The sequence below is a fragment of the Tursiops truncatus genome, chromosome 10 (assembly GCF_011762595.2).
Source record: "Tursiops truncatus isolate mTurTru1 chromosome 10, mTurTru1.mat.Y, whole genome shotgun sequence".
Classification (NCBI taxonomy): Eukaryota; Metazoa; Chordata; class Mammalia; order Artiodactyla; family Delphinidae; genus Tursiops; species Tursiops truncatus.
The window spans coordinates 56,002,064-56,026,343 of record NC_047043.1 but is presented as its reverse complement, the minus strand read 5'-3'; the positions used below and the strand labels follow the sequence as shown (position 1 = coordinate 56,026,343).

The 24,280-nt window shown below is 44.3% G+C and overlaps 1 protein-coding gene and 1 pseudogene across 4 annotated transcripts in view; one reads left to right on the top strand and one right to left on the bottom strand.

Moving 5' to 3' along the window:
• Nucleotides 1-16,075, bottom strand: part of ZNF445 (zinc finger protein 445) — a 34,067-nt gene extending 17,992 nt beyond the window's left edge. For 2 of the 4 annotated variants that reach the window (XM_019946781.3, XM_073811037.1), the window contains exon 1: nt 10,943-11,062. The gene's annotated coding sequence lies outside the window, so the exon portion shown is untranslated. Of the gene's footprint in view, nt 1-10,942; nt 11,063-16,057 lie in introns of those variants that run through there. The other 2 variants (XM_033864633.2, XM_004330153.4) reach the window with 2 other exon arrangements.
• LOC101326814 (transmembrane protein 14C pseudogene) lies at nt 14,048-14,404 on the top strand (annotated as a pseudogene).
• Nucleotides 16,076-24,280: the final 8,205 nt, after the last annotated feature.

Below are 24,280 nucleotides of genomic sequence, written 5' to 3'. Positions count from 1 at the left end.
TAAGAGCCCTGGGGTAAGCAAGGATTTCTTAAGGAAACAAAGGAAAAAGGGTGATATATGACTATTCAGTATTTTAAAACCTCTTGTCCAAAAAAAAAGAACAAAAGCACAAACCACTGGACAGAAGTGTAAATGTTTACAGCCACTAGGAAAAGTAGTTTGAAAGTCTGCAGTGAAGCTAAAAAGTCATATTACCTATGCCCCTGAAATTTCAGTTCTAGGAAGCTCCCTGGAAAAACACTTGCACAGGTATTGAGGCATTTACACAGGTGTTCACTAGAGTACTCTTTGTAATAACACAATATTGGAAATGACCTACTTGCCCATCAATACAACTAAATAAAAGTGTAGCACTTTATAGGATGAAATACCATACAACAATTTAAAAGACTGTACAAGACCTTTAAGAAACAATACAATTGTTTCACTGTTCACTGGGTGGTCAAGCTATGCAGCCAAGGTTAAAAAGCAGATCAGTGCCACCCACAGAAGAGACAGAGCGTAATTCTAAGTTCCTGAGAACAGACAACACACACACGAGGCTCAAGTGATACAGTGTTCGCTTAGAGCAAGAGAAGAAAACAAAGTGTACAAGATTCAACCCCCTGCAAACCACTGGTCCCCCATGACCAACGGATCCACTTCGCAGCCAAAGCCATGCAGGTGGAACAGATACCAGCACCACCCTTCATGATACAGTAGAAGAACCTTGGCCCCTTACCCATGGGGTCTGAAATACAGAAAGCAAGGGAGGGCCTGGGGGCCATTGACACATGCACCTAAGAAGAAAAAAGGGGGGCTTCCCTGGTGGCACAGTAGTTAACAATCCACCTACCAATGCAGGGGACACGGGTTCGAGCCCTGGTCTGGGAAGATCCCACATGCCGCAAAGCAACTAAGCCCGTGCGCCACAACTACTGAGCCTGCACTCTAGAGCCTGCGAGCCACAACTACTGGGCCCACGTGCCACAACTACTGAAGCCCACATGCCTAGGGCCCGTGCTCAGCAACAAGAGAAGCCCACGCACCACAACGAAGAGTATCCCCCACTCACCGCAACCAGAGAAAAGCCTGCGCGCAGCAACAAAGACCCAACGCAGCCAAAAATAAAATAAAATAAATTTTTTTAAAAAACATAATTCTCCAAAAAAAAAAAGAAGAAAAAAGGGGTACACATTAAGCACTGAACAGGTAAAGATAGTCCCTCAAAAGGCTAAGCACAGCACAGGCTATGAGGGCTCTTGATTTCTTTGCAAGAAAATGTCCTCAGCCAGGGCTACTCTTGCAGAGTTATGCTAGAGAGAAGCAGCTGCGCCTGACTGCTTTTCCCAACAGTATCAAAAACGTATGCTAAGTTAAAAAGAACTTAGGTATAATTGGAGAAAAAACCTAAAATCATATTTATGTTTAAATTTCTTAGGTCTCATGTACATAAAAGCACTCGAAAGGTTTTTATTTTTTTTTTTTCGAAAGGTTTTTAAATGGCCTAAAAAGATTTACAAAAACTCCTACTGATTGTGGAAGTGGAGAGGTTGGAAATAACAGTTAAAGGGAGACTTTATTTGTAGTGATTTGATTTTTTTAACACAACATTTATGTTCAAGGTCTCTTTTTCTTTTAAGATTGTACAATGATGACTGCAAATATGCCGAAATGTTAGAAGAGGTTACTCCTGTGTGTTGGAAATACGCCTGCCTGTTATTTTCTTCTTTGTATTTTTTGTCTTTTCCCAATTTCCCCCCCAAAAAAGTAAATTAAGAGGCAAGTTTTAGAAATTATACTTATGAGCTCACTTATGTCTTAAACAAAATAAAAATAAAGCACAGTTTGCATAGGCACAAAAAAGTTCCTAAGCCTTGGCCACCAAAGTGTTTTCAGCAGTTAATCTCCTCTGGCAAGTGGGACTAGAGAGCTTTCCATTCCTATTTGTCTATGTTCCCTGAATTGTACATTATTTTTATAATCAGCAAAGTGATAAATAATTCTGCTTAAAAAACAAAGCAACTGGAATTCCCTGGAGGTCCAGTGGTTAGGACTGGACGCTTTCACTGACCAGGTTCAATCCCTGGTCAGGAAACTAAGGAACCAAGATCCCGCATGCCACGGGGTGCAGCCAATTAAAAAAAAAAAAGGTACTGAGTACCAGCTCCCAGGACTGAAAAGGTGGGCACTCAGCAGAATAGGTTACATGTCCTTGAAGGGCAGTTGTATGTAGATGGTGGCTGCAGCTCAAGTAACTGCAAAAGGGAAAAGAAACCCCACTGACCCTTGTTCTGTTTTAGCCACTGAGTCAACAACCAAACCAAAGAAGGCTGGTTGAACTGAGAACAAAGTAAGACAAAAATTGACAACTGAGGTAGAGAATAAAAGAGAGTAAAATGCTGCCCAAAACCACAACATGCAAAAGAAAAAAGCAAGAAAGAGCATATTAAAACAAAATCAAACCAAGAGTCTACAAAGAAGTATGTATGGCTGTTAGCATAACTGCCACCATCATGGGCCCATTCAATTCCTCCTGTCCCTCCAGTGACCCTTCCTGTGACTGTACTATGAGGTAAAATCACTTTTCTGTCATCAAGGGCTTTGTAGTTAATAGATATTGTTTTAGGATCATTAGTTCCAGGTGGCCTCTATGCTCTAACAGTCTCCAAACAGCGATGAAGATCTTCACTGACACATTCCCATCGCCCACCAGACGAGTTACCCATTCATAAAACTTGACTTAGAAATGCACTTCCCAGAAAAAAAAAGAAAAAAGAAATGCACTTCCTATTTCCAAGCACATACCCCCCCCCCATACCTAGGTTAACAATAAAACTGTTCCAGAGGCCCCTCAGTGGTGCGGAGTGCAGCTGCAAATGCTTCTAGTTCACCCACCTGATCTCACCATGTGAGTAAATTACCCTCTAATAAACTGATCCACTGATTATATGGAGCTGCCTGCCTTCTTTTTCAGTCTTAAGCTATCTTCTCAGTTCAATGGGCACTTTTCATTCCCTCCATCCTCCAACTGAAGTATGAGGTAGACTGCAGACCTTGGCACCTGTTGTAAAGTGACCCCATTACTCAGTGCACCAAGTCACAGATGGTGGTCATCTTCCCCTGAAAGGGTGGAACCTTCCACCTCCCACCACTGTTAAGAAAATTTAAAGAAACCGTTACTTCAACCAGAAGCCATCATCACCTACAAACATCTCCTGAACTCAGCAAGTACTGCTAGGACTCTCCAAACAGATGACTGTAAACTGAGATGGGATGAAGAAAGCATGCCATCTATGTGGCTGGACCACACTGACTTCACTTTGTCAGCTCCATCTTAGGCCCACAGTCCCCTTTCTGAGCTTTAGCCTACTCACAAGGAATGCACCCAAAGCCAGATAAGTTCCCTATCAACTCTTACTCTTGCCTTTATCTGATATGAAAACTGGAAGAATGCATTTTGCTAGTCTAGATGGTTAATGGTCCATGAGGAATAATGTTCATGAGACCTCAGAAGGGAGGAGAAACCTCCAGTTCCCACTGGCACGAATGTGCTTCTCGCTTAGTAGTCAGATTCTATCTTTAGCTTTGGTCCCTTTAAAGTCTCCCATGCCAGGGCTTCCCTGGTGGTGCAGTGGTTAAGAATCCACCTGCCAATACAGGGGACACGGGTTCGAGCCATGGGCCAGGAAGATCCCACATGCCGCAAAGCAACTAAGCCTGTGTGCCACAACTACTGAGCCTGTGCTCTAGAGCCCGTGCTCTGCAACAAGAGAAGCCACCGCAATGAGAAGCCCGCACACCACAACGAAGAGTAGCCCTGGCTCTCCGCAACTAGAGTAAGCCTGCGCACAGCAACAAAGACCCAGTGCAGCCAAAAATAAATAAATAAAATAAATAAATAAGAAAACATTTTTTAAAAAATAAATAAAATAAATAAATGAATTCCCCCACGCCCCTTCTGGCAGCATAGAGTTCAGCTACAAATGCCTCTGGTGGTTGTCCGCCCGTACTGCCCCTATATAAGTACCCACAATAAACATCATAATTATACTTCATGGAGTTGCCTGCTTCACGTTTTGGTCTCAAAGTTTCTTCTCAGTTCGGAGGCTATTATTCAATATCCCCACCATCATCCAGATAAAAGAAATTGCAGTGCTGCTACAAGGGGATGGAGAATCAATTGAAGAACTACTTTGGGATCATACGCGCTGACGAAGCTGCTGAAGTTTTGGCAGAGAAATGAAGCTTTGCTGCGAAAGAAGGGGATGGGGTAAGGAAAATAAGTACACAGAGAAAACAAAAGCAAAGAAAAACTGAGAAGTGATAAGGTACATAACTGAAGGCCTATAAAAAGAGACTTGAAGACACAACAAGGGGAAGCTGAAGAGGAAAGGTGCCTCCGGAGCGGCAGGGGCAGGCTCCAGCCTTGCTGAGCCGCAGCAGCACCAACGGGAGCTGCTCAGGAGGGAGCTGAGAGTCAGAGAAAGAGGCGAGAGACTTTCCCAGCCAAACTTGCAGAAAGACTGGGGAAGAGAAAGACACTCAGGTGCAGAGAAATCCGGGAGTGAGACGCAACACAATGAACTGGAGACCAGAGAGAAATATTTTGAAGAAACGCACCCAGCGGGAAATGTAAATGGCACTGACCTATCTCAGGAAATTGAGACCCACAGGGAAATCAGCACCAAACATAAGCCTCCAAGCTGACCTGTTCTGAAGCAGCTGCTGCAGAAATGTCCGAAGAAGTCAGTGAAGTATTTGTAAAGAGGTGATGAGAAGACGGACCAACAGAAAAATGAGGGCAACTGTCTGTGAATATGGCAAAAGATTCCAGCCCTCTGAGCCCAGCCCCTGCAACCATGAACATGGATAAAAGTTAGTGACTTCCTGGGACTTCCCCGGTGGTCCAGTGTTAAAGAATCCGCCTTCCAATGCAGGGGACGATGGTTCAATCCCTGGTCAAGGAACTAAGATCTCACATGCCGCGGGGCAACTAAGCCCACATGTCACAACTAGAGAGCCCACGCGCCATGCAGCCCGAGCGCCACAACCAGAGAGAAGCCCGTGCACCACAATTCCTACATGCTGAGACAAAGATCCCACATGTCGCAACTAAGACCCAACACAGCCAAAAAAAATTAAAAAAAAAAAGAAAACCATTCCTTTAAAAGAAAAAAAATAGTTAATGACCTCCTGGGCCTTTCGAAGTCTGAATGAAAGCCCCACAGCATAGTAAAGAGATGGGGCCAATGAGCTGAAACTGCCCAATTAAATTTAGGTATCCTAATGCCTCAGGGTTCCTTCCAGGTCCCAACTAGCTTCTGAGGACAGAAGAAAAGCTTCATTCATCAACTTGTTAAGATTATACCACAAATGGGAGCCCCCAGGCCTGGGGAGCAACCTGAGATGGAGCAGGCCTCTTCTCCCCCAGAGCTTCATCCCTCCACCCAGTTTCATTCCCAAATGAAAATGGCTTTCAGAAGAACAGGGGAGGACTTCCCTGGTGGCACAGTAGTTAAGAATCCGCCTGCCAATGCAAGAGACACAGGTTCGAGCCCTGGTCCGGGAAGATCCCACATGCGGCGGAGCAACTAGGCCTGTGCACCACAACTACTGAGCCTGTGCTCTAGAGCCTGCGAGCCACAACTACTGAGCCCACGCGCCTAGAGCCCGTGCTCCACAACAAGAGACGCCAGTGAGATGAGAGGCCCGCCCACTGCAACGAAGAGTAGCCCCCGCTCACCACAACTACAGAAAGCCTGCGCGAAGCAACGAATACTCAACGCAGCCAAAAGTAAATAAATAAATGTATAAAAAAAAAAAAAAGAATGGGAAAATTTCCCAAGCAAGCATATGGGCATTTTTCAGGGACATTTTCTTCTTTCTGTCATTTTGCTCTATCATCTTATATGCAATGTAATTTTTTTTGCATTTTATATATTTAATAGTGATACACACACGATATATATATACAAGATATCTATATGTATCTATCTATATCTATATATTATTTATTAAATGTGATAGTCTCAAGGGAATGCAAAAAGGAAATAACTTACTTTTCTCCACTGATGACCAAACAGACTTTCTGGGATATTCCTTGTCCCTGAATTAATCTTGATCTCAGATCTCTTGGCAGTTCCACCCATTTTTTAAGATAATAAAAAACCGGGACTTCCCTGACGGGCCAGTAGCTAAGACTCTGCACTCCCAACGCAAGGGGCCCAAGTTCGATCCCTGGTCAGGGAACTAGATCCTGCATGCCGCAACTAAAGATCCTGCATTCTGCAACTAAAAAGGTGCGGCAACAAAGATCCTGTGTGCTGCAACTAAGACCTGAGGCAGCCAAATAAATAAATAAATATTTCTTTAAAAAGATAATTAAAAAACCCAGTCTAACTTAATACCAAAACTTCAATCTCTCAACCAATTCAAATCTTCTCCCTTACCCCTAGCTCAGGCTGGATACTTGCTTCTGCAAAGCGGCAGTGAAGAAGATGAGAAGGGACGGGGTGAGTAGTGATGCAGTATCATCTATTCTTTCACTGTTTTTCTATCTTGTTCTGCTTGCCTTCCTCACTTTCTTGCTGATTCTTCCAGTGTCAGAGCAGGGAAAAGAAATGAGAGGCAACCAGGCAAAATCTGATGCTGTCTGGAGTTCTTTCTTGGCTCTTATATGCTGTCTGTTATGGCAGACATCCAACTGCTGCTAGCTCCTCTTGAGAATGCATTTGTAGATTCTTTGTTGGCACCCCTACCCCAGGCACCTTGATGAAGTGGCCTTTTATAGTCCACCTTTTCCTAATTTGAGTGATGCACTTTTGTTTTGTTTTGGTTTTGCGGTACGCGGGCCTCTCACTGTTGTGGCCTCTCCCGCTGCAGAGCACAGGCTCCAGACGCGCAGGCTCAGCGGCCATGGCTCACGGGCCCAGCCACTCCGCGGCATGTGGGATCGTCCCAGACCGGGGCACGAACCCGCGTCCCCTGCATCAGCAGGCAGACGCTCAACCACTGAGCCACCAGGGAAGCCCGCGTGATGCACTTTTGGTTTATCCTTTTAAATTTTTCTCTTACCTCCTTTTCAAAGGATTTATATTTGGGGTCGTTTCCTTCTGCCAGGTACCCTGAAAGGGGATTCTTTTAAGGCAGCTTCAGCCTACTTACATCTATGGTATCATTTGACTTATGGAAAACTTACCCTCTTGCCCCGCATCTGTGGAAATGTACTTTACCCCCATCACAATCTTCTCTTCTTATGCTGATGTCAGGGGAATTCTAGCAGCCTCTGATTTTATGGCGTATTCCCCAAACTCTTGTAGGACTATATCATATTCTCAGAATTCTTTTGTAAATAGAAGTGGATGTGGTGCTGGCTGGGCTGATGAGTTAGTTTCCTTAGGTCAACAAGCATCCAGTCAGAAAATAACATGGCAGAATCTTCTTATGCAAGCCTCCTTTAATCTTCTCAAAGGACTTTATTACTGCCTTCCTCACTCCCTACTCTTGCACTTGGATTGGCACCTGGGAAGATAGCATCCCCTGCTATATGAGGAAGAGAAAAGGCTGGCTCACTGTCAGGCCAACCAACACTCTTCATATGAATAAGTATTCACACATAGGCTCAAGTTGGGGGGTGACTAAGATTCACAGGCCCAATTTTGTTCACCTTTTAATAAGTCACGTGAAAATGTGTCTGGGGCCTCTCTCTAAAAATGGTTAGAATGTTTTGACACTTATCATTCACCATTTCTGTTTAGGGTTTCAGCCCACTCCGAGTACAGGACCAATCCCATTTAACATCTTCTTACATAAAAACTTGTACATGATAATATGAATATGGAACAAAGTAACAGCCAGATCCTTAATAGTGATTTTCAGGATGGAGGATGGAGAGGTGAGAGAAAAGGAAAAAAGAGAAAAGTACATATACAATAAGGACAGTATTTTAGAACAACCTCTAAATACACATTTGACTGTGTCGTTATACAGATGTGGAGAGATGAAAGAAAGGAACGGCAGCAGCAAAATGTTTATGTGGTTATCTCAGGATGGTGTGACTTCAGATGATTTATATTTGCTTCTTTATACTGTTCTTTATGATAGTATTTCAAATACATTTTTATATGATCTGGTAAAAACTACAGAGCTGCATTTGTAAAAAAAAAATACAAGCTTTGGAAAGCTTAAAGAAAATGAAACATATCTTACTTTCAGAACGTTTCAGAGCCTGGTAATATATTAATTGGGAATCTCCAAGAGTATCTGCCAATAGAATGGCACTATAGTACTCCCCACTTTTCAGTATGACACATCTTTAAGAAATGCTATGTCAACAGATGTGTCAAAGAAGGATTATTTTTAAATTATATCTAAGTCATTGGTGTTCTATGAATTTGTTTTCTTTCTTACATACCTTTTAGGTTACATACCTTTTAGGTAATATATTCAGAAATTTCAATGATGTGCCTATTGTTCCCTTTTTCCCCAATTACAGTGTAAACTTCATAAGATCAGGATTCTGAACTGCCATATTTATTACAATAGGTCCCCATTACCTGACACACAATAGGTAATCAATAAATATTTGCTCACGCAAGAGGGAGGGGATATGGGCACACATGTATACATATAGCTGATTCACCCTGTTACACAGCAGAAAGCAACACAACATTGCAAAGCAATATGCAATGTAATTTTGATTTCCTTTTAAAATCCCCATTAAGTAATCTCTTGTTTTCATCTTTTTCCTGCCAGTGAGAGAGTACATAAGGTTTATTTTATACACTAATAATAAACAAACAAATTTCTAAGACAATTGCCACTAAAGAAAGATTGCTTCTAGTACACATTTAAAATGTTAAAATAATATTTATACCAATTTGCCAATTAAGAAATGAACTCAACCTAGTGCCCAAAATTTGGTTTCTCAATACTATTCTACAATAAACGAAACCAGGAATCCTTGCAGAAATGGTTGATTCCAGGGCTAGGGGAGGTGAAAATACAAGATGAATAGCTTGTGGTGCCTGAAAATCAGAGAAAGACACAAAAAAGGAAAGGAGCATGTAAGGGGAAACAGGAGCCAACTTGAAAGAGTTCCCAATGGCCAAAGTTAGAATAATTTAGTGACTGCCCTAGGGGCGCAGTGGATAAGACTCTGCACTCCCAATGCAGGGGGTTGGGGTTCGATCCCTGGTCAGGGAACTAGATCCCACATGCATGCCACAACTAAGAGTTCACATGCCACAACTAAGGAGCTGGCGAGTTGCAACTAAGGAGCCCGCCTGCCACAACTAAGGAGCCCACGAGCCACAACTAAGACCCCACACAACCAAAAACAAAGAGAGTAGTATACCAGTAAGAAGACATATCGATATCATCCTCAATCTAAGCAGAACATCTGACAAAACCAAATCGAGAGGGTCACTCTAAAATTACAAATACAAAATACTTCAAAATCATGAAAAACAAGTAAAACTGAGGAACTGTCACAGACTGAAGGAGACTAGAAGACGTGACAACTAAATGGAATGAGGGATTGTATACTGGATCCTGGAACAGAAAAAGAACATTAGCGAGACAGTGATGAACTCTGGATAAATCAGCAGTTTAATTAACAGTATTGGACCCCTGCAAATTTCTTAAGTTTGATGACTGTACTGTAGTTATGCAAGACATTACCTTTAGGTAAACCAGGTAAAGATATAAGGGAACTCTGTAAAGTTCTGACACCCTCTGTGTGTCTGCAATTATTCAAAATAAAAAGGGTTTGTGTGTGTGTGTGCGTGTGGTACGAGCACCTCTCACTGTTGTGGCCTCTCCCGTTGCGGAGCAGAGTCTCCGGATGTGCAGGCTCGCCGGCCATGGCTCACGGGCCCAGCCGCTCCGCGGCATGTGGGATCTTCCCGGACCGGCGCACGAACCCGTGTCCCCTGCATCGGCAGGCGGACTCTCAACCACTGCGCCACACTTTTAAGAAGGTGAACATTCTCTGATTTCTTAGGCCAATGTAAGTGAGAAGACAGTAGAGTGGTTTTAGGTTACAGCTTTACCTTGTGTTTAAAAACTGTATTTTATATAGTACTTTCATTCTGAAAACAATCAACCTAATACACATCACTTGTTGAGCATTTGCAGCTTCATGTAATGTGTACTATGGAAAACAAAAATTTTTTTTTAATTATACTTGCAAAAATATGTCTCAGTGGTGTCACACTGCTGGCCCCAAATTTAACCAATATATGAACAAATGCATTCCACAAGTTGAAGACGGTATAATTTTCAAAAAGCAATAATATTAATGTACATAATGTCACTGAATTATACACTTTTAAATGGCTTAAATGATCAATTTTTATGTATCGTGTGGTAAATGTTATGTGCATTTTATCACAATACTACTAAAAAAAGCTTTTTAAAAGCAACAGTATACAAATACGGAATCATGTTGTACACCTAAAACCACTATGTTGTTCTATGTGGATTACACCTCAACTTTTTAATTAAAAATAAAATATATGGATTATATATCTTTAAAAACCAGTAAAATAATCCCACTTCTTAAAAATATATATTTGTACATGTATAAGAGTTTGCATAATCGTGCACAAATTTTAAAAGGTCAGGAAGCCTCCGAACGAAAACAACGGATTGCGGGTACTTTCACTTTTCTAACGCTCACCCGCGTCATCTAATTACATGTTATGAATACGCTTTGTTTGCATAATTGGGAGAAGTGATAAAACACAGAAACCATTACTCCAGATTCCCGCCCCGGGCAGCGAAGCGCAGGCAGATACGCCCTCACCGCGGCGGTTGGGCTCCCAGGCCAGACCCCAGCCCGGGCGCAGCCTCCAGGCCGAGCCTCACCGGCCGCCCGCCGGGAACCCCGCGCCCCCAAGACAACCCCCGCCGCCCCGCTCGCCCCAACGCCGCCCCGCCGCCCCGCCGCCCCACTCACCGACTCCCGCGGCCGCGAGCTCCTAGATGCCCTGACCACACGGCCCAGGCCGCGCCAGTAGCCCCGCGCCCGGCTCTCCTCTGGCCCGTATCGCGCAAGCGCGTCACCGCCCCGGGCCTCTCGGCCTCTCTAGGAAGCTGGGAGGGCCGACGTCTCGGCTTCTCCCAGGACCAAGTGCCCTGCTGGACGACCTCTGAGCCCAACCCAGGAGGTGGTCCCCACAAACCCCACCTAACCCACTGGGCGCCTGTCTTCTCTTGGTACCCCAGAGCTCCATCCGTCTTATCCTGTTTTCCTACACCCCTCCCCATTTGTGTGCAGGGCATCCCTCCAGGGCTGCCTCCCCCCAGGGAAGAACGGGATCAAAGCCAGGGGTCAAATCAGAGACCAGCAAGATCTAGATGACCAGGCTGGCCAGGAGGAGCTGTAAAGGGGACCACTCATTACCCTCTGGGGCCCCGTTCAAGGAGGGGAACCAAATCCTAAGGAAGGCTCCGTTCAGGACAGTCCCTTCCCCCATCACCACCACAACCAGGGATACTTGCTCATTCCCAGTCCACAGGCACACAAAATTTTTCCTGACCACAGCTTTCAGCTGTTTTCTCCCGTTAACAAAATTCAACTGAGTAAATTTTAAAGCCCTTTTGGCTTTAATTAGCAATTCATTGTGGTGCTCCAAGGATAACGGACAAGATAAACTCAAAGGGCCAACATCGAGGGACAGGGAGTTACCGGGCTCTTATCACTGTCATGTAGCAACCATTACAATATCCCTGATTCCTCCCAAGTGTCATGCCCTGTCCCTTTCCCAACCCATATAAGGAAAGGTATTTGCCCCGTTCTTCTCCTGCTCTGCCACACTGTTAGTATGCATACCCTGCCCAATCAGCAGGTGACTCGTAACTTCCTTTGTTCCCTGGATATAAAAACAGACCAGTAACACTTGCTCCGGGTCGGCTCTCCCTGATTATCAGGAAGCCGGCCTGCTCTTCTGGCAGCGACCCTTCCCTTTAATAAATTCTATCTTCTTTACATTCTGCCTTGTATCTGGAAATTCTTTCCCAACCCGCGTTGGGACCATGACATTCCTGAGTCAGACTGCATCCAATTTAGCAGGTAGAGAGGAGCTCTGAAGAGTATACAAAGCAAGAGGTTTTATAGGCAGAAGGGAATAGAAATGAAGGACCATTGGGACAATTCTTTATAGTTAACCTAGGATATAGCAGTAGGTGCATTCGTAAGTTAAGATTTATGAACGGGTAACTAGTCTCATGGGTGCTGGGAATACGTCAGGGAAGGTTTTCATCATTGTTTGGGGACTAACAGAGCATAGAGGCTTCCTGGACCTAATGATTATTAAACGATATTTATTAACTAAAAAGCCCTTGATGACAGAGAAGTGATTCACTGCACGGTACAGTACAGAAGTGATTCACTGCACAGTACAGTCCTGAGTAGGGTCAGTGAAAAACAGTAGAAATTGTAAGGGCCCAAGATGGCATCAGTTATGCTAACAGCAACACACCGGGTCTGGTACAGGGAACGGTTAGCCCCTGGGTGATTTGGTCTAACGTGAGGCCTTGTGTGGCCTCGGATTTTAATGGATATTGAGATAATTTGGGAAGAGGTTTAGTTACATCTATCTGAATATTTATAGGTTCTGCACTTTTTAATCTCCCAATGTCAGTATTAGAGGTAGCCCGCAGATATTAGGGTAACTGATTAAATTAGGGATTTTTGGCTGGAATTCTTCCTCTCTATACCAAGGACAGATTGTAGGGCACATAAAAAGATATCCTTTCCAGTGGTTAGGACTCCATGTTTCCATTGCCAGGGGCCTGGGTTTGACCTCTGGTCAGATAACTAAGATCCCGCAAGCTGCGCGGCCAAAAAAAAAAAAAAAGAGAGAGAGTTATCCTTTCAAAGTGCTCAGCTAACAAATGGGACCTAATTAAACTTATAGGCTTTTGCACAGCAAAGGAAACCATAAGCAAAAGGAAAACACAACCTAAGGACTGTGAGAAAGTATTTGCAAACGATGCGACCAATAGGGCTTAATTTCCAAAATATACAAACAACTCAAAATTTGGTCAGACCTGTGACTTCCCATCTATTTTCTGCCTTTTAATCAATCCACTTACCTCAGGGGAGAAAATACATTTACCAATAAGGCAGTTAGAGCAGGTTGGGCAGCATCATCTATTGTATGGAAATCAGAATGCCATAGGAAGAGAGCTTCCAGATGGGCTTTAAAGTCTGCCCTAAATTCATCTTTCTTTTGTTTGCAGGTGTGAATAATAGAGCAACCACTTCAGGCAGGGAAAACCTTGAGAAGAGCTTTTAAAAGATCCACTGCTATTTTGCGAGCTTTTTCTGGTCCACAAGGGGACCATGTTGGAGATCCAGGATCTTGAGTATCATTCTCAGAGTTATACCATTCTGCCTCCTGCATCCATTCTGGGGCTTTCCTACATGTGCACAAGCTGGTGAAGATCTGACAGCCCAGATTAGGACTCAATTCTTCAAAATACTTTTGGGGATGCTCCCTGTGTTTAGCAAAAATTCTTTAACTGTGGCCCTTAGTCTGTGACAAAGGACTGAAAGATACCCAAAGGAGATCATTAAAAGTTAAAGGCTTCCCTGGTGGCGCAGGGGTTAAGAATCCACCTGCCAATGCAGGGGACATGGGTTCGAGCCCTGGTCCGGGAAGATCCCACATGCCGCGGAGTAACTAAGCCCGTGCGCTGTAACTACTGAGCCTGAGCTCTAGACCCCCGAGAGCCACAACTACTGAGTCTGAATGCCACAACTACTGAAGCCCGCGCACTAAAGCCTGTCTTCCGCGACAAGAGAAGCCACCGCAATAAGAAGCCCGCGCACCGCAACAAAGAGTAGCCCCCGCTCAGCGCAACAAGAGAAAGCCCGTGTGCAGCAACGAAGACCCAGCGCAGCCAAAAAATTAATTAATTAATTTTAAAAAGATGTTAAAAGTTAACTTTGGCGACTCTCCACCCCAAGGCATGTGCGCCCTTGTCGGCCAGTGCAGACCTTCGGGAAGGAGGTGCAGGCCTGGTGTAATCTGTCTGGACAGAGTGAAAGAGAACAATGCAGAAGGACTCCAGCCCACTAGTGCCTTTATATTGTATTGGTTTTGGCTACGCAGCACTGGTTGCTTCGGGTGGGATAAGTGGGATCACTGGTTATGCAAAAGCAGGCAGTGTCCCGTCTCTGGCTGCCGGGCTCCTCTTCGGTGGTTTAGCGGGCCCGGGTGCCTATCAGGGGTCTCAGGACCCAAGGAACATTTAGGTTTTCTTCGTTACATCTGGAACCTTGGCTGGCATTATGGGAACGAGATTCTACCACACTGGAAAATTTATGCCTGCAGGCTTAATTGCGGGAGCCAGTTTGCTGATGGTCGCCAAACTTGGAATTAGTGCGCTGGGTAAACCCCATCAGTGGTAGTCATGGCCCAGATTGGACTCATGAAGAATTTTTAAACTTCCACTATTTTTAGTGTATTAAGATAAATGAGTACAGCATTTTCACACATTCTGACATTTTATTTAAAACAACACTGAACAAAAACAAACAACAACAACAAAAAACAACACTGAACTTTGCAGAGAAAAAAGTCAGTCATTATCATTACAACCCTAAAGAGGTGGATAAAATATAACATAAGAGCTTCTTCCTGTAGTACCCTCATACAGTTTGATTCTTGTGTGTTGGTGTTATCTGTTCTTTCTGTATCTACAGGTAATATCTCCAGGGATAAAATGTTAGGTATCACCACTGGGGCCCCTGAAACCCCGTGTCCTGCTCAGAGGAACAGTGTGAAAAAGATCTCTTAATGAGATTTAGGATATCTGTTCTTTTGCTTATCTTAAAGCACAGACCTACTTTGAAATTATGTTAAATGAAATCAATGAAAATAAAGTTTACTATAAACACAAAATAAAAATAAAATAAAAGGTAACTAATAGTCTCTTCGGAGTGGAAAGGCGATTCAGATAGAGGATTAGTAGACTGGGAGTACTCAGGTAAAGGAAGATAGATGGGAGTGGTAAGAGTCACGTCAGTCTTACAGCCTTTGGTTTTGGTTAACTCTTGTGTCTTTAACTTTTCATTAGTGCTTTTATTAAAAAAAAATTTTGGCCCTGCGGTATGTGGGATCTTAGTTCCCCGACCAGGGATCAAACCCATGTCCTCTGCATTGGCAGCTCAGAGTCTTAACCACTGGACTGCCAGGGAAGTCCCTTCATTAGCCTTTTGCAATGAATCTTTCAATGAAGCTATTTTGGAATCTTGAAGCCTTTTGGAGGCTTCTGCATATCAGTTAAAATAACAGGTATCCCATTCTGTTGGTTTGATTTGGGAACACTCGATTACAATTGTACTTTTTGAATGAATGGCCTTGTCTAACTGAAATGTTCCCCATAATGGTCATTGCAAATCTAGGTTGTCTTTAGTAAGATTTTGACATTTTTGTATGTATCTATAGCTTCCAGGACCATAGTTCTTAGACGTAAAATAAGCAGGTGTGCCAGAAGATAGAACACTCAGTTCTTTGGAACTTGAGGACCCTATTTCTTCAGTGAAGCCTTTGGTCTCTTGGAACCAAATTCATCCCTAACAGGAATGTGCCACTGGGTTGGAGATTCTGTGATGTTTTATGTTTTACAGGGCATCTCATTGCACAAAAATTTTCTTGAGGTTGGCAGGTGACCTAGTACTGATCTAACCCATTCCCTAACCAATTTATCCTAGAATGGGGGTCTTAGATTAGATGGTGAGCTCAAACAGCTTTTAGGTGCTCAACCTGAATGTATCTTTTGCAACTTTGCCTTCCAAGATTCCCTTTAACAATAGATCGATCATTCTTTTACCTTATGTGTGTATCAGCAGAAACCAATAATAACTGAGCAGGAAATAGACCTGTGGATGTCAGCAGTAACCAAAGAAATGGTATTGTGGACTGACCAGGAGCTAGGGACTTGTGCTCTGTTAAAGCCTTCTGTCAGTCCAGACTGCCCTGTTAACCCTGGTCTGGAAAACCAATGAGAGCAGCAAGCTCAGATGCAAAGGGAGCAGAGCTCAGATCCAAGAGAAACTTACCCATGGCCTTCAGAAGCAGCGAGAAAGAGAACAAAATGGCTCAGCAGGTGCCAATGCCTATGTTTCCCATTATCCTTGAGGATGTTAGTAGACTCCCTTGGATCCCACTGTCATCACCAAAACTGTTAAAGAACAAAATTCAATGAAGTAAATTAATTTTATTGGCCTTGGGACTTCCCTGGTGGCGCAGTGGTTAAGAATTTGCCTGCCAGTGCAGGGGACACAGGTTCGATCCCTGGTCTGGGAAGATCCCACATGCTGTGGAGCAACTGAGCCCATGCACCACAATTACTGAGCCTGTCCTCTAGAGCCTGCGAGCCACAACTACTGAGCATGTGCACCACAACTACCAAAGCCCGCGCACCTAGAGCCCGTGCTCTGCAACAAGAGAAGCCACCACAATGAGACACCCGTGCACCGCAATGAAGAGTAGCTCCCACTCGCCGCAACTAGACAAAGCTCGAGCATAGCAACGAATACCCAACACAGCCAAAAAAATATTTTAAAAATTAAAAAAATAAATAAAGATCTTATTGGCCTTAATTCAGCAACTCATGAATCAGACAGCACACAATTTAGGAGATAGGCATGAGCTCCAAAGAGCTACGCAATGCAAGAGATTTCATAGGCAAAAGGGAGCAGGAAAAAGGAAGTTATACTAGACAAAAAGGATATTGGTCATTGCAAGGTTACTCTCCTTTACAAGGGAATGGCAGGGCTCTATCAGGCAGATTACCTATCTAGTGCTGATCAGGAAATTCCTGAGGGAATGGGACTCGTTTAAAATTCCATTTCTGGGAGGGCCAAAACTTTAAATTAAGTTTGATTTTGGTCACATGGGGCTTAGCATGAGCTACTCCATTTTGGGCCTGTTGTCTCATCTTTAAAACTCCTATAGGTGAGTTCTAACAGGGTTCACCTAGTGGGTGAACAATGGTGCTATCTGCCAGTATGTAGAATTCTGGAGGGGTAAGTTTGTGGGTAGAGAGGCTGCTTGAAGAAGGGCTGAAGTCACATCAGGAGACTGCCCAGTCCCTGTAGGAGCAAATGTCTTCTATTGACAGCATCAGAGAACCTGGAGGGTGTGGAGCCAATGCCGTAAAGACCACCTGCTGCCATTGGAGGACACGTGCAAGCTGCTGTGTCAAGGGGCCAGGTAGCTGTCCTGGTTGCCCTCTGGTACGTGCATCTTAGTGCCAGGCCTCAGCTTGTTGCCAACTGATGTTTCAGTAGGAGGGATGCTCATCCGTGCGCTGAGGCTCTGTTCCAGTCGTCTGAATCACACCAGGTTCTTTGTCAATGCCCCAGCCACCAAGGATGGAAAGAGAGAATGGATCCTGGCACCAGAGAGCTATTGATGCGATGGAAGAGAAACCAACGGCACATGAAAACTGAATAACTGAGGAGAGTTCAAGGGGTGACATGTAAAATTGTAACTGTTAAGGAAATGGGCCATGAGGTGGTACAAAACCCCAAGGCTAACAATATTTGAAATAGTAAAAACAAAGCAACAGGCCCAAAATGGAGTAGCTCATGCTAAGGGTCAAGCCACCAAAATAAAACTTAACTAAAAGTTTTGGGGGAATTTCCTGGTGCTGCAGTGGGTAAGACTCCATGCTCCCAACGCAGGGGGCCCAGGTTCGATCCCTGATCGGGAAACTAAATCCCACATGCATGCCGCAACGAAGAGCCCACATGCTGCAATGAAGAACCCGCATACTGCAACTAACACCTGCTACAGACAAAATACATAAATAAATTTTTTTTTAAAGTTTTGGCTCCTCCAGAAGTGGAATTTTAAACCAGCCCCAGTCCATCAGGAATTTCCTGATCAACACTAGTTAGGTAATCTGCCTGATAGACCCCTGCCATTCCCTTGTAAAGGAAAGTAACCTTATAACCAACCCGCTTTTTTGCCTTGTATAACTTCGTTGTTCCTGCTCCCTTCTGCCTATAAAAGTCTTTCATTTTGCAAAGCTCCTCAGAGCTCCTTTCTATCTGCTAGGTTGGATGTTACCTGATTCATGAATTGCTGAATATGGCCAACAAGATCTTTGAAATTTGCTCAGTTGAATTTCATTTTTTAATAGGAAGCTATGACCACCTGTAGGAGGAGGCTACCTGACAGAAGCTGTGGCCTTCAGTTTAGGGACATACTCAACCCATGGTCCAATACAAAGTGAGCTGGGGGAATAAGTACCTGAACCTGACTCTCCCTCTGGCCTTCTGCCAGAGCCTGCCCCTGGTCCAACCCAACTGGAAGCTGGAGGGCAGTCCAAGAAGGTCATCTTTCCAAGTCTTAAGGCAGGGTTGAGAAGAACCAAGAGTTAATATAGGGGGGCGGGGGAAGGTGCCACTGGAAAATATCCAAAATACCCAAAAAGGAAAATGGGGACTGCTCGTCTATGCCTAATGTGTCCATGAATTTCCTTTTGAACTATGTGAAAGGAAAATAAAAATGGAGTCAGTATTGCTAAGAGAGCTCACTCAGATGGAGCCAGGAGGTAATTGAGGAAGTGGGACTTATACACATCTCAGCCAGGATGGAATCTGAACTTTTGACCACTTATTGACTTATAAAGGCAGGCATCCAGAACATCTACACAATGTTCCAGAAACTTAAGATACTTAACAGACCCTTACCCTAAATAAATCATGACAGCCTATCCCTTAAGGGCAAATATTTCCTTTTTGCATTAGAGCCAATCATAATCCTTGCAAGACAACTTTAACAATCTTGTGGCTTTTGCCTTTATAAGTCTCTGATTCTTTCTCTTCTTCAGAACACTCTTTCGGTTTTACCCAAATCTGTGTCTCCCAATTTGCAATTCCCAAGACCCCAAATAAAGCTCTTTGTTCTATGGACACAGAAAAATTAGGATCGCTAAGCCAAAGAGTGCTGCTCACCACCAGATTCTGCAAGGGTTAAGTCATAACCCACTGCAGTTGCTGACCTGACAGTTGCACTCCAAAAGGAATTTAAAGAAAAAAACAGGATGAGGCACCTTGTGCTTTGGATACACGTGAACAGGCAGGCCCACAGATAGTTAGATGTATATCTCAGGGAAAATTTTAATGGCCCTGGATTTCTGAAACTTCCCATACATAGAAAAGCACTAAAACTATTAACTTGAGATGTCTGTTTTTTATGATTTGCAGTATCTTTTTCTTTTGATGCACGCGTTTGAAATTCTGTACCAAGATGTATGCTTGACTACACTTATTTCCTAGCCGTATATAACCTGGCTTCTCCCCTACCTCTTCAGAGCAGTTCATCAGACCTGAGTGGCTCTCTCCTAGGCTTTAGTCCTCAGCAAGACCCCAGATAAAACTCAAACTAACTAACTCAAACACTAACTTTGTGTCTTTCTATAAGTCAACAGTTCTTTGCAGCCTTGGTACTAATTATTGTTCGACAAATAATGTTCCAGATAACTTGTCTCAGTAGGGGTGGGGCTGAAGGGGGTGGTGGGGTAGGAAATGAAAATTCATAACCACTCAAAGTAAAGAGTTGTTTGTTTTGTCTGTTTGAGAACACAATGTTCCCATCACAGAGGAGCTTGAGCAGGTTCTGTGTTTGGGGTGTGCTTATGTCACAGGACAGCAGCTAACATGGACAGCACCCAGACTGGTGTGGTCAAACAGATCCAGCAGATCGGCCCCTCCAGCGTTTGCACCGCTGCAGAAGCAGTCTCTTTGCTCTGTTTGCTCTGCTCAGAGAGCAGCTCTGTTTTGAAGTCCTGCCCAGCGCCCTGAGGCTCAGCCCACCTCGGCCACTACCTGATTTCCCCGAGAGCCACAACACAGAGCCTGTAACAAGGAGATCTCTTCCGTCCTCCGGTTGGGGGCCTATTCTTGGAGCTCTGTTTCCTGAGTGCTTTACCTCCTTCCACATTGGGCCAGTTTGCTTGGCAAGGAGCCCTGGGCAGAGCTTCTCCAACTTTAATGTGCATAGGAATGCAAATCACTTGAGGTTAAACAGGCTTAGCTGGTTAAACTGCAGATTCTAATTTGGGAGGCGAGGGAGGGAGCAAAGACTATGTCTGACAAACTCACAGGTGTGAGCGTGTTGTGTTCCTGTACCAGGCTTTGAGTAGCAAAGAACTGTGAATGTAAATCACTGGCTCTTAATTCTGCTGCACAGTATAATCCTCTGGGGAGCTCTTAAAGCGTTTATATTGCATATCAGTGTAAGGCCAACTGGCCCGAGGCAGGGGAACACAATCAGATTCACAGGTTGCATCAGACCGAAATTCTCCGGACCACCCAGTTCCAGGAACTGACCCGGGGACTTTGCACCCGGCCCAGCCTTCCCGCCTTTCGAGGGGCGGGACTAACGGTCCCCCAGGATACCCGAAAAGACCACCAAATAAGGAATACCCTGCACCCTCCCAGATTCACCACACCCCTTTCCCTTCTTCCCCTATAAAATCTTGCCCAACCCTCGCCCGGGTGCACCTTCTCTGGCCCCTTTCTCTCGGACCAGTGAATCTCGCCCGGGAGCGCTCCCTAATAAAGCTCACTTGAAGCTTTCCTCTGTTTCTCGCGGTGCCGTTTGTTAGGATCCGACCTTACAATCAGCTAAGCGCAAAGCTTTGTGGGTGGGGCCCAAGCGTTCCTACTTCTTTAACTCCCCAGGTGATCCCAACATGTAGCCAAAGTTGACAACCCGGGAGTGCAGGATCCTTCCTTTTACCGATTCCCTGCAGTGTGCAAAAGCCACAGACTGAAGGGTTTTGTTCATTTGCGTGTTTTCAAATTTAAATTGCATCAGCTTTCTGACTTTGAAAAAGAAGGGGGAAAGGTTCCCCCTTAATTTTTACCTTCTATTTTGTTTAGTTTTTTATTTTTGGCTGCACCACGAGACTTGTGGGGTTCTTAATTCCCTGACCAGGGATGGAACCCAGGCTCGCAACAGTGGAAGCTTGGAGTCCTAACCACTGGACTGCCAGGGAATTTCCTTTACCTCCTATTTTGAAATGTGAAGAGATAAGTTTGGGTATGGTGAGTGAGGATGGGGGTCTGGACTGTGACCGAAGAAAGATCAGAATGTACAACTGAGAATCAGCTGTAGCCAAGTGACAGAAAGAAAATTGTCCTGGTGGGATTTTCACTCTTTCTGGTCAGAAACCCTGAGCCCCTCTTTGTGGGGAAAAAACAGGAAATCAAACAATGTGTTCTCTTTTACAAAGTGATGTTTGTAAGTGAATTTTTTAACTACTTTCTAACTTGTATCAAAGAAATACTGATACTTTAAGTAGTACTAAAAAGGATTTAAAATGGAATTCAGCCCCTTTTCCCTTACCAGGAATTCACACACATACTTCCATCCCTTACCCCCCTAAGTCCTCCTCTATCTTCCTCCAAAAAGATTATGGTATGCCTCTGGATGCAGGGGTAGAGACAGCATCAGGAAGGCTCTCATGGGGAGTTGAAACTCTATTGGTAATGGGTAAGGGATCTGTCTATCTTTGTGTCAGGCCATAGACATGGGGAAGAAAGACTATGGAATCTGTTTTTGTTTATTGCCGTATTCCAAGTGTTGGATGGCAGGGGTATGTAATGATAACCACCGCAGGGTGAAGTGATGGGGCCAGCAACTCCAGCTGTAAAAGAATTTACCGAGTCAGAAGCAAGGGTTAAAAAAAAAAAAAAAGCGAGATTTACTGAGTACACTGCAAGGGAGCAGCGGGTGAGACCAAGAGGAGGTCTGCCCCTGGGGGAGAGAAACTGGACTTTTTTTATGGTCCCCTCTGGTCACCCTCGGATTAATGTTCCACCCATGTGGTGGTTAGGGCTGGGTGTGTCGTTACTCACTCTTCCAGGACCGCCAACTTCTTGTGACTGCTGGTAATTTTCCACTGGGGGAGGGTGCAATTCTCTTATCTTGAAATGACCTCCCCAGCCTAAGATGGCTGTTCTACTGTTAAGCTCCACAATAACCTCTGAACTGAGAAGGAAGTTTGAGACCAAAGAAATGATGCAGGCAACTCCATAAAGTGCAGTTATGAGGATGTTGTAGGTGATTTGCATACAGGAAGGATCAGGCAGATGACCATCCAGAGGCATTAGCAGCTGTACTCAGCGCCGCTGAAAGAGGTACAGGGGGATTCAAAGTATTACCAAATTGGTTGACTGGACTCGCGACCTTTTGTCTCAGCCAGGGAGGTTCTTTTCCCGATTAGATTCACACAGCCAATTATGAAACCGATGCTGAGACCGGAACAGCACAAGCTTTATTCAATGGCCAAAGAATGGACAACCCGAAACCTAGTTCACAAATCAACTTCTCAACCCAGTTCGGGCAGAAACGCCAAATACATAGGAGGGTGGAGGTTAAAGGTAGGGAATTGGAAAGAGTGGGAGGAATATTTACGACTTATCTAAGAACAGGGGTGTGGTTTGGATGCGGAACTGATGCAACACGCCTTTTCAGTCCTTGAATGGGTTTTTCCGGTTGTTGTCATGGCAATTGTCAACTGTCACGGTGCTGGCGGGTGTGTCTTTTAGCATCCTAATGTATTACAATGAGTGTATAATGAGGCTCAAGATCTACTGGAAGTCAAATCTTCCACCATCTTGGGCCTAGGTGGTTCTAAGAAGTCCGTGTTTTTTTTCTCTTTGCAGCTTCCTTCTGAAACTGAGATAATTGGTTTCTATTCAAGGAAGGGGCAGGAGTATGATTCTGGGTCAAAAGCCTTGGTAAAACATTGAGTCAAAGCCAAAGATAGAATCTGACCACTAATGAAGAAGCACATTCATATCAACCGGAACCGGAGGTTTCTCCTCCCCCTGGGGACTCATGACCATTATTCCTCAGGGACCATTTACCATCTGTATCAGCAAAAGGCATTATTCCAGTTCTAGGATCAGAGGAAGGCAAAGGTAAGCATTGATAGAGAGGGACTTCCACTAGGAGTCATGACAATTTCTATGTCCCTTTAACATCACCAACAGTTGGTACTGTTAAAAGATAAATTGAGACATTAAAATTTTTAAGAGTTTATTTGAGCAAACATCAATTCAAATCAGCACCAACCTGGAAGTAGTTAGGACCACTCCACCAACAGGAGCTAGATGCAAGGTTTTTATAGAGAGGACAAGGAAGAAAAGCAAGGAAATTGCTTGATTGGCTATAGCTGAAGTGGTTGCATTTATTTGGGAAAACCCAGTGACTTGTTTGTGATTGGTTGTTTTTCTTAACCTTGAGGCTCTTAGACTCCCAAAATTTCAAATCTGTTTTTCTTGGCTAATGCCATAAAAAATGGGAAACTTATTTATGGGCTGGCCTGCAGAGATTCCTTATAATTCTACATTCTAGAACAGAATGTTCCTCTATTTTACTCTCGTAATAAAATCTTTTCTATGCTGTTTAGGGCAACTTTGCCCTACTCTCTAAACATCTCCATTATCATCACCCCACACTTTCGTTAACATGATGCCAAAACTTCAGAGGACTTATTGTACTTAAATATTTTTTTAATTTTCTGTATGCTATGATGTTTGACATCTCCCCCAAAAGAACATTCTGGCTGGGGAGACTGGCCTTCCTAGGGCTAGCCAATTCTTAGAGATAGCAAATGTCCCAGCCAGAGGCATGTCTTTGATATGCAAACTAACCAGTCCAGAGCCTCACCACCTCTACTGGTCCATATACCCCAGGAGACAATATTCCTCTGCCTTTATCATCCCAGGGCCAGGTGCTAGGCAACTAGGAACCACCCCTTCAGCCCCAAACCCATCAAACACTGCCTTGCCTTTCCCTTGAAAATCCCTGTAAAGACCATGACCTAAACCTTCCCCTCACTCCTGACCCCTGACTCTTCACCACCCTGGTGGCTTACCCATGTGGTCCAGCGTGGAGTGCCATGCCTCCTGTCTCTAGGATCAGTGAGTATAATAAAGTTTGGGTCTTTTTTTCTCCTGTGCCTCTCCTCTGTCTCCTCTTCTGGCTGCATCTGACTGACCAACTCATTAAAAAAAAGTGCAAACACAAACTATACCATCAGCTGGAACATCTTTGAACCATGGGCTGCACTTCACTAAGGGAGTGGCGAGAGCCTACAGCCTGTTCAGCCTTTTCTGGAAAGACAGCTACTTCATGGAGTTGGCTGACCCCCTGGAATCCCACTCAGGCTTGATCTTGGATGTAATATTTCCATTTAATGATAGCACTTTGCTGAGCCTGTCCTATTTTATTAGTAGCATAAGTGAGTACTCACT